General features: G+C 47.7%; 1 pseudogene; it reads right to left on the reverse strand.

Annotated features, from left to right (window-relative positions):
* LOC124961218 (LIM homeobox transcription factor 1-alpha-like) overlaps window positions 1–12,961 on the reverse strand; it is a 34,663-nt pseudogene that overhangs the window by 6,744 nt on the left and 14,958 nt on the right.

A 12,961-nucleotide genomic window follows, 5' to 3' on the forward strand; every position in this document is an offset into this window, starting at 1 on the left:
GAGGCCCAAGAGACATGGCCTCTTCTCAGGAGACTCCAGAGAAGATGGGATTGAAGAGCCCTGACAGTCAGGGCAGTGAGCCCCAGGCGTGGAAGTGCCTCACCCTACTCATGCCACTGGGCTGAGCTTAGGGAGGATCAGGCCAGACTTTCAAGACACACCCTCCTGCTAAGCTGGGGTCCCTCTACCTGCTGAAACTCTCTCCATTGCTCAGAGGCCCAGCTCAGCAGTCACCTGTTCCACAGAGCCTCACCTGATTCCAGAGTGGACACCCCTCCCATCCCCCATGGCCCCTTTGCCGAAGTCCTCAGGACTCACGCCAGGAGTTACAGTCCTGGTGCCATCACCTTCTTGCTGTTGGTCTGAAAACTGTCTAGGAACAAGCCCCCAGCATGTGGCCACCAGGAGGCTGGGAAGCACACCAAGGAAGATGACAGTTGTCCTGTGCAAGCCGACCTGGGAAGTCCCACTTTGTATCAAGGGCAGGGGAAGGAAGGGCACCTGTGTGACAGAGTGCACTACTGTGCCACCAGTTCTGACCGCTGACACCCCTGCTCTGCACCACGAGGTCAAGCCACAACCTTGCTTGGGCCCATGAAACAGAGGACATAATGAGTGCCACATCCAGTGAGAGCATGCGGTTCCTTCTCCACCCTGGCCTCTCACCTTCTGCCACTTTCATGAGACAGTGTCCCAGGGGCCACTGCTCCTTCAGGCTGGACGCTCAAACAGCAGCAGTAGAGCAGGCCTACACTGAACACCACTGGGCCACAGCCCGGAACAGGAAATACATGTTTTGCTGGGGGTTACGAAGACCTCGGGTTATCTCATCCCTACAGAGAAGGGTGAGGAATTCCATCAGGAAGGCAGAAAAAGTCATATTAACCCTTAAAAAAGGTATTTCCTTTATAAATTTCAAAAAGAATGATTTCTTTCTTTTTGCTGTGTAAAAGATAGTGCCCATACAAGGCAGCCTGGGTGGTACCGGCCTCCCTTTCCTGATAACCTGTGGATGACCTCACCATTCTGCCTGGTCTGCAGCCCACATCTCATCAATCACATAATCCATTCTTAAACTTAAGTGATGGTCACCCCCCACTGATTTAAGCACTTGGGATTGCCAAGGAATTCTGCAGGTGTGGCTACTGCCCCTTTATTGGACAGGTATCTTCCAACACTCCATTCCACGAGCCTCAGTGATCTCTAAGCCAGAGCAAACCATCTTTTACTCCATGGGTTATCCTCCTCAGAGCCAGTTCTGCATGGCTTGTGAAGAAGGGGACACAACTAGATAATGGGACATGCAGACATCTACCCCAGGACTCCCATCCAGAATTCACTGGAAAGGAGTACTACAGTGGGCAGTCATCACCATGGCCAGATCCAGGAGCAAGCTGGAGACCAGAAAGACCTTCAAAGAGGGCTTATTGGAGAGTGTGGATACAGCTTATCATTTTGCCTGTAAGTTCCTCTTCACTCTGTCTCCAATATCGGCACCTCTCTGCCACATACAGACCAAATAGCTAAGAGGGCAGGTTTGCTATATTCTCCTCACCTCTAGGGATAATTAAGATTAAAATGACATCTGCAGCCTGAGCTGAAAATGACCTGTATTTCAGCATTTTAAAACATGACCCTATCTAATGGATCAGCACGAAAAGAAAAAATGTGGCCAATTAGACTTTGGTATATGCTTTCTTGTCACTCCAAATGGGCCACCACCCAATTGTACCAACACTATAAAGTGACTCAAAAGTGTCTTGGCAGATGAAATGTGGCATGAGCTCTGCTTGAGACACCTAAGTCCTCTTGAGTCAGGTAAGCTGTTGAAATCACCAGGCACTCTAGAAACCCCCAGCTCAGGGTCTTGGGTAGCACATGCACCCTGGGAGTCACAGGTGGCCCTATGTTACCAGTTGTGGCTACTTCACCTCTCTGTGATTGTGCTCAGTTGGAGCCAAGGGAGGCAGCACAGTGGGTGGGAGAAGACAACACCCTTGACACCAAGCAAAGATGAGGTGACTCCAGAAGCGTGCTCAGCTTTGGTTTCCACACTGTGAAATGGGGGCAATGCAATAGGTGTCCTGCAGAATTTTCAACTTGACCAGCCCTGTTCGTAACTGGAGAGGGAAGACATGTCTAAATCTGTTGGCACAACCTCTCAATTGACCCTCATTCTTCCAGGAATGCCCTGACCCCAGAGCACCTGCCAAACTAGGAGTGATCTTTCCCTAGTTTTTCGTGGGCAGGCACAGATGTAAAGAGAAAAGGGTCTCACCCAGAATGCCAGTAGTCCTCCTATTGAGAAGTGCCAGCTAAGACTGTTATGGAGCTCTTACGTCCCCCTAGAGTTGATGTGCTGCACCCTAAAGCCCAATGTGGCAGTTCCAGGAACTGGGGTCTTTTAGAGAAGATGGACCTTGTGGTGGACTCCTCATAAAGGGTTAGTGCCTGTGACAGGACCCAGAGAGCTCAGTCTCCCTGGCCCTCAAGGCACAAGTGGTCTGCCACTGAAAAGGAACCCTCACCAGATTTTGACATTGCTGGCACTCCACAATGGCCTTTCAGGCACAGGATCACTGGAAGCAAGCTTCTGCTGTTTGCTGGTCAGCTGGTGGCATGGTGCAATGGCTGCAACCATGGACAAAGTCAATAGTCTTCTAAGAAGACTCTGATTTTCTTGGTCCAGGTCCAGTGCCCGTCCCCTCACCCAGGCCTGTTACAGCCCTGGGTGACTGGGATCCAGGCTCCTGCCCAGGAGGAACTGTTTTCAATGCTCTATGCACCCAACCCAAAGGGCTGAACAAAGTGCCCTTAGCATTTGTTGATAAAAAGCTTTCTAAAGTGACTCCTTTCATCTCCCTCATTCACTAACTTGAGTCTGCTGACATTGTTAGCACAAGTTGGTTTTGTATTTGTGTTTTGGATAGCTCTTGATTTCTGGTGGTCCTGAGGGCCACTGTCTTAAACACAAGTGATCTCTCTATACACCTGCACATGCAGAAAGAGGAAGTCAGGCCACATGGGGACTGGCCATGGAGAGCACTTCCTCCAAGGTGGGGGTCTGAAAAATCCCTTTGATGACACTGATTATTTTACTTATTCTCCCTTTAATTAATAGAGGATTCCAAATGATGGATTCTGCTTGACTGAGATTAACTGGACCCAGTTAACTGGGTCCCCAAGAACCTGGTCTGCCTGTTTGCTGCAACATTACAGTTATTGTTATTGCATCTGCATAATCCTTTCTTCCCTACTGAAAGTGGCACAAAGGTGCTTTTACCTGTTCTGAAATTTCTGAACTCTAAAGCTTACAGTTTGAGGTTACAGTCTTTGAGACAATCTTCCACAAGTTACTTGTGACTTTCTGAATCCTAATGACCACAGACCTGTCTTACTGGAAGTCTTCCCACACAGATGACATACATGTATTGAGAGCCACACAGTCTGAAGCTGGTGTGTCTCAAAGCACCCCAAGTGTCCTCACTGGGGTTCTCTCAGATAGGAGAAGGGAAGCCTCCTGTGGCTCACGGGTCCTGGGTACACCCAAGGTTCCTGGAAATCAATGGACATAAGGGAGTGGGATTATGAGGCCAGCCTCCAAGATCCAGGGAGTGGGGAAGATGTGGAGACAGCCCTGGGCAGAGGGCCCCAGATGGGATATGGAGAGGCCCAGGAGGTCTGGCCACTTTGGGGAGAACTGTGGCCCTGCCATGGGTCCTTCCTACTGAGGGTTCCTGCACCCTGGTTTGACAAGCTGGGGTTTATCAAGGAGGGAGGTATTTCCCACTGTTTTCCTCAGCCCATTGGAGGGCATCAGACAATGCCAGTGCTTGGTTCCACCAGGCTCTCCTGGGAGCCAGATCCCAGTGGCTCTCCCTCCCATGCAATCTGGAGTAGGTGCCCAGCTCCCGAGAGTCATGAATAGCTGTAGTGGGAGTGACACAGAGGAAACACCCCATGCTTGCTTCAGCAGGGGAGGCTGCGGGCATCACTGCCAGGTCTGCCTTTATGAGGTACATACTTCTGAAAAGGGTAGGTGTCTCCAAGTTGTAGTCCATTATTTAAGAAGAAAGCAAAACACAGTTAAAACTAAACTGATGCTCTAACTGCACAGATCCAAAGCAATTCTTGGGGAGAGTGCTAGAATCAATGTCACATTCTCTCTCCATGTTCCATTTTGCAGAGACTGCATCTGGTGTCCTTTGTCCCTCCTTCAAGAAACTGAAGTCCCTCTGGTCACAACCCAAGTATTAGATTAGGTAATGCCAGCTGTGGTTGTGTCAGTCATGCATCCTGACATGTGACTTCCTAGCTATATGAGAAGGGCACTTTGGTGAGTCAGGAAGCTGTCCTTGGAGGGTGGCTGCCTCTCAGGTCCCTTACCTTCTTTGCCAGTGCCTGAGGAGATGCTGAAGGGTCCAAGGAGATCCTAATGTTCACATTTAAGGAGGAGCTCCCTTTTGTGAGCACTGCTTGGAGCCAGGCACCACCAGAAATGCCCCTGTGCTCAGTTCCATCCACCCATCTCATCCACCATGAGGGGAAGCAAGCTCAAATTCTCACCCCACGTCACCAGCCCTGGTGGGAGAAGTGGAAATTGAATCCAGGCACCACGGTCCTGAGTCTTTGCATTAAAACAGTATGTTAACCAAGCCACTGACTGCTCCTGTCCTCATCAATTTCTCCCTTCTCTTAATCATTTACACACAGACACACCGGACTATTGCCAATTTTTTCACAGACAATAAATTCTCATACTCTGATTGCATTAAGTGTGTTAAGGTTCATATGGACCTTAAAAGAAAAAAAGTGGAAGTATCTTTTGTTGATTTTATCTTCCTTGGGTGACCAAGGAGCTGGTCACAGAGGAGAGACTCAAGAGTTGACTGAATGAATGATACTGCAGAAGACAGTAATCAGGAGGGGTGTATGGAAAGCCTGTGCATGTGCATGCCTATATGCAACATTTACACTACACACTCAGAGGCAGGAGGGAGTTCAGAAACAGTTGTGTGCAAGTCTTAGCTGGTGCCTAAATGCCTTCCCCTCCATCCACTCACCATGTGCTTGGGATAGAGCCCTGGTGTCAGTCTAGGTGTGCATGGCAGCAGGAGCCCCAGGACAGCCAGGATTATTGTAGAACAGCAGCTGGAGAGAGGGTGCTGGGATTCACCTGTGCATTATATGGTGGACCTTTCTCAGTAATGGTTCCACATTCTCCAGTGGAATCAGAATAGCCCACACTGCCCAGGTGGGAGAGGCCTACAGGCCTTCATGGACAGTAGTCACTAATAGGTGCAGGTGTCCCTGCTCAGACCTGGGCTCCTGTTCTTATGACTGGTATCTGGTAGGCTGGGGGGACTGCTCTGGTTCAGCACTTCTCAAATGTTACAAGGCAAAGGAGCACAGACTTCTGGCCACAGAGTACCTGACAGTCCATCCAGCTTGAGAGTAAGAATCTGATTTCCAACTTGCTCAGGGAGATGCTGGTCTATTTGCCCTGGGACAGATGTTGAGAACCATTGCTCTCCTGATATTTGCTGTTGAATTGTGTGTGTGTGTGTGTGTGTGTGTGTGTGTGTGTGTATGTGTGTGTGTAAGACAGAGAGAGAGAGAGAGAGAGAGAGAGAGAGAGAGAGAGAGAGAGAGAGAGCCATGCAGGTCTAGACAACAACAGCAGTGGAGACTCTGCTACAAAATTATCTGGTTTTAACCCTCAGCTTTTCTGTGATCACCAGTCCATGTCTGACCTAGATCCATGTGCTCAGTTGCCCAACAGAGGTCAGATATACCACATTCACAAAACCAAAACACTCAGCCTGCCTCTCCTGAGTTCAGTACCTAGGTCTCTCTTTTCTACACTTGCTTTCTCTGCTCATGACATAACTGTTCCTATGAAATCCCAATGTCATCATCAATGTCAACCTCTCTTCCTAGATATTAATTCTAGAATGTAAGCTCCTGGCAGGAGGTGCTTGGCCTGTTTGTTCATGATTATATGCCCACCCCTTAGTACAGTGCCCGGCATAGTGTGGGGAGCCACCAAGTGCTGATGCCCAAGCAAGTGGACAATTCTCCTGAAGCCACTAACATGCTCTGGCCCAAACCTTTGTCTCTCACTGGAATGAGAGACTGCAGTGGTCTCCTCTGGCCTCCCCATCTGCAGTGTCACCCCCAACTCCAATCTACTCTCCCTCCCTCTCTTTCAAAAGAACAGATTGGTAACTCTGTGGTCCTATTTATAAACTTCTGTTCATAATTCTCAATCCCAGAATGTATTCAAGTAAGATACAGAAAAGTCATTCCCCTCTGGCCCCTGTATTCCCATGCACACGAGGACCTCAGTCCCTAAGGCCTTCAGCCTAGTCCTTCCAACTCAGGACAGGCTGAACTACATCCTTCTTCCTCTCAGCACACCTGCCTTTTGGCACCCATAACCCTCCAGTGTCAAATCTCAGCCACCGTGTCATGGTCACTGTGACACACGTTCCACACAGTTCTAGCACACACTCCAAGGACAAGTACCACTCCAGTTCCTAGCACACACTCCAAGGACAAGTACCACTCCCACTGCAAAACTGCACCCATTATGTGGCTCTAGTGACATTCTTGCCTGTTTTATTGTAATTATTTTCTTACAGGAGTTCCTTATTCACTGGGGAACCTAGAGCCTGGGACACAGAGGTGGCTTCCCTGGCTCTGGTAATTGCTAGTATCTGACCCAGTCAGTGTATGACAGAGAGAGGGGCCCTTGAAATGTTTGCTGAAACTGTCCTCAGTTTAGTTTAGTGAGCATTAGTCAGAGAGTGAGGAATAAAAAAAAATTCTCAGACTTCGTGGGACTCATTCTCTGAAGTTCTCAACTCCAAGGCTAAACTAAAAACTAAAGTAGTTACTTGGTAGATAATTCAGGAAAGAAGGAGAACCATTTGATTTGAATGATCTAGTGAGGATTTTCTGCTTATTGATGTTTCTGGAGTTTTTCCAATAATGGCTTCAATTCTTTGATTCTTTCATTGTATAGAGAGTAGGCCAGAAAGTTAATCTATCCATCCCTCTCCCATCTGAAATCAGGCAACTTTCAACCAGTTCTGCTGAACAGAAAACATCAATAGAAACCAAGTTTTAGAATGTCATAATGCCCAGGTTGAAGGGCCTGTGATGCTCAGATTCAGCTCTCTCAAGAGCTCCTGAAGACCAGGGAGGCCTGTTGATTTCTTGGTATCTAAATAACCTCACATCTGGCCTCCATTTATTTATGCCCTTAGATTCTCAAGGTTGGGGCACCAGGAGAAGGAGGGGCCCTGTGCAGAAAATGGTATTTGTGGCACAGCATGCAGGAGACCTGGGAGATGAGGCCCAAGCTGGACTCAGTTCAACACAGGCCCAGGTCAGGGGGGTCTGTGTGCCTCTGAGTGCATGTCCTTCTGTGGGAGGCCAGAGCGAGGGTGACAATCTCAGCTCCCAAACAGGATAACCTGACTTTTATTGCACATGCACACACATGCATACTCACTGAGATGCACACATGGGAGACACACACACCACACATGGACAGACATGATGACACATATACCACGTGGATACATGGGGACACACACACACACACAGAGCCCCAGCTCCTGCCTTGCCCAGTGTATTTGGGGGCACTGCTTTAATTAACTCCACTCTGTGCAAGCTGTGGCCTAATCCCAGGCCTAATCCTGGGACCTAGCTGCACCTCCACCTGACCTGTGCAGGCTGCGCTCGACTGGAATTAGGGAAAAAGAAATGTTAGTACACTTTTAATTGGAAACTGAGTTCTCTCAGGGCGCTGTTTACTCAGGAATGGGCACTGCAGCTCAGAGAGGCTGTAATTGAAGTGATGGCTTTGGAGACAACAGAGAACATATGATCCAACTGTCTGGCCCTTTATCTGCATTTTCTCATAAAATTGCTATCTGTGTGTGTCTGTGTCGGCCCCTTACTTTGGAGGCATTTGAACATGAGTAGGATGTGGGGTGCTGAGACTTGCTGCAGGGTTCTCTGCACCCTGTACACCTGAGCACTGGGCACTTGAGCACCTGCGTACCTACGTACCAGAACATGGCTCCTCCCCACCGGCCTGGAGGCTTTGCCTACCAGAAAGAAAGCAGGAGGTTGGGGGAAATTTCAATTCAAGGAGCCCACCGCGGGAGGGCGTTGCCAAGGTAATGGGAGGAACTGTTAGCTATCATGGAGGTGGAAGCCTCTGCAAGCCAGTGGACAGGGCAAGTGAGCTCGTGGGTGTCCTGGGGCAGAATTGCATTTCTATCTCCCTTGCCACCAGTCTGTCAATCAAGTATTTAACCATACACCTTTGCAGGCTCCAGCATCAATTCCACCCTGTGGGTCCTCCCAGGCCCACAGATTCTCACCATAACTGCTCACAGCACACAGGACACATAGTTAAATTTGAATTTTTGATGACCAGTAATTTTTATATCATGTTGAGCATACTTTTGAAAAATATTATTCATGCTTATCCAACATTCAAATTATCCACTCATGTGGGTTTTTATTTGCTACTCTCACAACACACACTACTCTGGTTCACTCTAAGGTAGTCCTCCCTTCTGTCCTAACTTCAGACTCACTCTGCCTCAGCACCAAAACTCTGCAAGGGAGGATCCTCTGACAGAGGCACCCCAAATCCATGTTCCTGAGCTGCACCACCTCTGGCAGTGGTTCAGGGAGATTTACAAAATCCCAAATTCCAGTCTGTATCCTAGTTAAATTTCTAATATCCATTTTTAGTAATCCAACATATTTTTGAATATGTAACAGTAAGTCTTACAAGGAACAGCTTGAATGGTAACCCACAATCTTTTGCCTGTATGGTTTTTTGGTTGTTGGTGGTCTCCCTCTACTAGAATAATACATTTTTAGGAACAGAGGTGTCTCACTCCAGCATCTACAACAGAACTGCTACATAGCCTGTGCTTAGAAATAGTTGCTCACTAGTTGAGCACTGTGGAGGCAAATGTCCAGCAAGTTCCTGAGTGGAACAGGTATGAGCTGGTGCAGCCAATGTTTTCCCACTCTCGCTAATCCTGACAAGGAATGTTACTTGGACACTGTACCTTGAACACCATCAGGGTCAACTGAACCCACCTATCTTATATACACATGCACATAGGACTCAAATCCCAGGTCTGAATCTGCAAAGAAACCCAACAAGCATGTCTCTGGCTTTCTGCATGTAAACATGGACTTGGGCCACTAAGATTCCAAGAGAGTCTTAACTAACCTGTCATTCATATCCATTTAAAACACCAAATACCACATACTCAGAGGAAGCCGTAACCTGTTTTGCTACCAATTCCGAGTGCACTAGACTTTGAGGGCTTCCATGGTCATGGACACCAGGCATAGGGGGAATATTGGAATTGATTCTTCCACTCACTCAGTAAACTGTCTAAAGAGTCTCCAGATCCATCTTGAAATCCCCTGGTTGGAAATCTAAATGAGGATGGGCTTGGCTGGAATGTCAGGGCAAGAAAACTAGCATCTTCCCTGGACCCATTCCCAACCCTTATACATGAGAGTGAGAGAGAGTCCCTGGCCACTTAAAAGGTCAGGTAAGGAGAGGTCTAAGCCATGATCTGGCTCTGCCTGTCCAGTGACTATAGTCCTAACACTCACCAGGAAAACTGCAGAGTCCTGTCAGCATGCCCACAGAGGACCCAACATGAAGGCACAGTGCCCTGATGCCAGGGAAGGCACGCCTATGTTCCTATCTCCTGAGAGTGGTCTAGGCAGATGCAGCTTGTACAGGATAGCACGTAGATTTTCATGGGTACCTACTTGCTCCACATCAGGACCTTTGTTCATTTGATTAATGAGTCTGTGGTTTGCATAGCTGATACTGCTCATCTGGAAAAAAAATAAAAAAAGGTCAGTTGGTTTTTCCTGCTACTATCAAATAAGCAATAGGAGAAGAACCACAAGTTGGCTGAACTGGAAAAGCAAAACAAAAGCCAACAGTGGTCCTTACATATGCTTTAAAGTGTTCTCCATCTCATACCATTGGGGGCATCAGGGTGCTCCCAACCCTCCACCACCTACAGGAGGTGCCCAAGGAGCACAGTGGTGGTGGTGAACTTGAAGCAGGCCTGGAGAGTGGAGCAGGGCAGGCTTGTGACTGACAAGATGGATGGGGAACCTGGTTGGGATCACCTTGCCCTTCACTTGGGGCCTCTCAGGTAGAAGTCCTACTGAGTCCCTGGAGCAGAGCTGTAGCCAGCCAGGGAGAGGTGTGGGTGCAAGGTGAGAACAACAGTGAGGTCCCCTTCTACACCAGAACCTCCTGACCACTGGGCACCTCGGGATGGCCCTTGATGGTGCAGGCTGGTGACCTGGGGCATGGGTTGGCTCTGGCACAGGGTAACTCCCTGCTGTTCATCTTCCTTGTCTGAGGAAGAGAACAGTCATAACCCTGCTTCCTCATCTGCCTACATGAACACTGTGTGGGCTTACTCATAAAAAGTGCCTAAGGTGAGGCTGGAGATGTGAGGCTCCATGGACTGGACCTCACCAAGTTGGCCTCAGTGTGAGCATCCACAACCACACACTGCCTGTCCGGCCAGCTTGCTCTGGGGAGTTAGTGCAGGAGAAATGAGTGCTGGCAGACAGCACACTATCACACATAAACATGCCCCCAGGCAACTGCTTTTAAACAGTGGTTCCTACCATTCATTTTAATCAAAATTATTAAGTGCAAATGCATTTCCAAAATTAAGTTACAGTCAATGGAGAAGAGGTCATTTATCATAAACTACCAGCTCACAGTCACAGCTGGGTTGAGCCCTCTGTCCCAGTATCATGCGTCCTGTCTTGGTTATTGGTAGAATTAAGTTCTTGCTCTGGCTTATCACTGACTCAAGTACCCTGTGTCTTTTTCTCCTTCTATATTATGAAGACAAAACAAATACCCTGGAAGACAAAGACTTGGTACAGAGAAGTGCTAAGCCTCAGAGAGGGGGCAACAAATAATCCTGGTGTCAATTTTATAGCTGTGACACTAACAAGAGACAAAACTGTTAATTCTGAAAACAACCACAAAGGGCCAGCCATGTGACTGCCTCTTACCTGCTCCCCAGAGGTGCACACTCAGAAGTCAGAGATGTCCAGAGCACCTTCCTGCTGGCCACGACATGCAAGTGTGCTCCTGACATCTCTTGGATAATAAAACAGCAATGAAAAGAGATAACAGCTGTTACACACTGTGTGCACAGCTTCAGGGCCAGAGGTGACATCTTTCATCTCATTCTTCACACCTGACCTAGTATATGTATGTGATTACAATATATGTATCAGTCTGACATATCAGGAATTTCTATCAGTTCCAGAAACTGGGGATAGGTATGTAAGTAATTGCCAGCTGAAGTCATATCTTGAACTTCAGTCCACAAACCATCAGGAGCTTTTGAAAGTAATACAGTGACTAAGATGAGCATGAAAACATAAATAATGGAAGATGTGAGAGTGGGAGGCAGTCAGTCAGAAAGTGCTGGAGCTTATGTCACAGGCATGGATGAAAGTGTACAGCAGATACAATGTGCTTTTTGTTCAGCTGCAGATGACATTTTCTGACAAGTGTTGCTATAGAGTCTTCTGAATGTGCTGCTTTAGAAGAAAATATAAAATATGATTTAAATACATTTCTTCATCAATATAAGGTTTATCAGAGTACCTTTTTAAATTAATTTTTTATTTGTTCAAATTAGTTGTACATGGTAGTACAATCCATTTATGCATTTTGATAAATCACACATAAATGGAGTTTAACCTCTCATTTTTCTGATCGTACATGTTGCAGGATCACATTGGTCATGCAGTCATACATGCACATGTGGTAATAATGTCTGTTTCACTCTACTATCATTCCTTCCCCCATGCCCCTTCCCTCCCTCCACTCCCCTCTACATAATATAAAGTAAACTCTATTCTTTTCTAGCCCCCCTCCTTACTGGAGTACTTTTGACACCTACTCAAACTTTAAAAAGAAAGAGCTCACCCCTTTGCTTCCTAAAGGGAAAAACAGCAAGTCTGATTTCCCACATCAGTCCCTTTATAGCACAGAGCTGCACACTGTTCTGATGTTAGGATCTGGACCTTAGGCACATCCTCAGTTGTGCTGATCAGGATTCACTGTCTGCCTCACTTTCTCTGCAACTAAGAGACAGCATTTAGCACAGAGCCTGACACAGTGTAGATGTCTGTAAGAAATCTGTGCTGAACTGAAAGCTGGTATGGCAGCTGCCTGGAAGGACAGTCAGTGGCATGCAGGACTGTAGAGCTGGCAGGTCTATTCAGAAATAGAGGGACTGTGGCCCAGCTGAGCACTGCATTCACAAGGGTTGTCCTTGACAGACTCAAAGACCATGCTGCAGGAGAGGAGTCTCAATCACTTCAAATGGGATTCTCAGAGACTCTGAACACACAGCCAAACAGACCAGGGGCAAGAGAGGTTCACCCCAGGACAGTCTGTGCCAGGAAAATTTTTTCAGAAGTAAGACAGCACCTGAGTACTCAGAGGCACTCACATCATGACCTCAGTAATTCTCTTTCCCATTCCATCAAAGAACCACAGTTAAGCTTCCTAAATCCTTCCCATTCTCACCTGGAATCCCAATTAAATCTACAGGACTACTCCTCCTGATCATCTGCATTGACTGTCCCAGATGCCACAGAAGCTAGAATGCTCAGAATCTGGAGCATACCTCTGAAAGGCAGAGCTCCAAGCTGTGAATCCACCCATTTCCCTGTTCATACATCCTAGTCACCCAAAATGACAGGTCTGCCTCCGGGGGGGGGTGGCCCACCCTGAGATGCCTCAGGTCAGCCACTGTAGGGGCATCTGAGAGAGAAGAGCACAGAGAGGAGAGATGTTTGTGGAATGATGGGTCTTTGAGTCTCCAGCTACCTAGAGGTGTAG

The sequence above is a fragment of the Sciurus carolinensis genome, chromosome 12, assembly GCF_902686445.1.
Source record: "Sciurus carolinensis chromosome 12, mSciCar1.2, whole genome shotgun sequence".
NCBI lineage: Eukaryota > Metazoa > Chordata > Mammalia > Rodentia > Sciuridae > Sciurus > Sciurus carolinensis.